We start from the raw sequence: 1,148 nt of genomic DNA, 5'->3' as shown, positions 1-1,148 counted from the left end.
CAACTACACAATTCTTAAGTATAAAATAAGTGGTATTTCCAAAGAGCAGAAGAAATATTATGTTTTTTGATCAATAAGAATTTTTGTTGCTAGCCTGTTGCTAAGAGATCGGTGTGTTTACTGGTAACTAAGAGCCACGAAGTAAACTTAAGATTTTCACTTTTTCAAAATTTACCAACAGCAAATGTCTTCTATCTAATCAGGTAAGCATTATTTCGAAAGAGTTTATGTTCTATGAACTATATAACTTGTCATTAATTTGGTTTTAAGGGATAAGCGTTTTCTACTGCTAACGAACTGCCACGAAGTATAAATCGAGATTTTTACTTTTGTGTTGAATGTTTGTTTTATATATTTACCACTAATGACAAAAATAATTGACTTTTCTTCAAAATTCACCCACTACACAATTCTTAACAGGTATAAAATAAATGTTATTTCAAAGAGCGGAAGAAATCGTATATTTTTTTATCAATAAGAATTTTTGTTGCTAATCTGTTAATCTGTTGCTAAGAGATGATCGCGTTTTCTGGTAACCAAGTACCACAAAGTTCCACAAAATAAACATCTGATTTTCACTTTTGCAAAATTTGCCAACTGTAAATTTCTTGTGTCTAAGCAGATAAGCAGTATTTTGAAAGAGCTTATGTTTTATTAACAATATTACTTATTATTAATTTGGTGTTAAGAGATAAGCAGGGTTTTTTCTGGTAACGCACTGAACGCAAAGAATCATAATTCTTTCCAGGAGTTGCTCTGTCCCACTGCTGTTCTGCATAGGTCTTAACCCCATCAGCCAAATCATCAACTCGAGTCATCCCGTCCTTCCAAACAGACTCCAGGATGGTGGCTCATGGGATCCTCCCGGTCAGAGCCGTCATGCACTCCYGCGACATCTGCCCCCGACCCGGAGTCGGTGAGGCACCTTTTGTGGGAGTGCAGCGCTGCTGTGGGCCTGTGGGCAAAGGCCGGGCCTTTAAATTCCCATACTTGCCAGCAAGGGAGGTCCTCAACACGCAGCTAGTGCTGCACGAGGTTAGCCACCGGAAAATAGCAAAAAAAAAAAGACTTCACAGAGATGTGGCTCACCCTTGCCACATATGGACATATGGACCTCCAGAAACTTGCTGGTAAGCAGGCGCAGGCAG

The sequence above is a fragment of the Poecilia reticulata genome, linkage group LG15 (genome assembly GCF_000633615.1).
Source record: "Poecilia reticulata strain Guanapo linkage group LG15, Guppy_female_1.0+MT, whole genome shotgun sequence".
NCBI classification, from domain to species: Eukaryota; Metazoa; Chordata; class Actinopteri; order Cyprinodontiformes; family Poeciliidae; genus Poecilia; species Poecilia reticulata.
The sequence above is the reverse complement of the archived record's forward strand: the minus strand, read 5'-3'. Positions refer to the sequence as shown.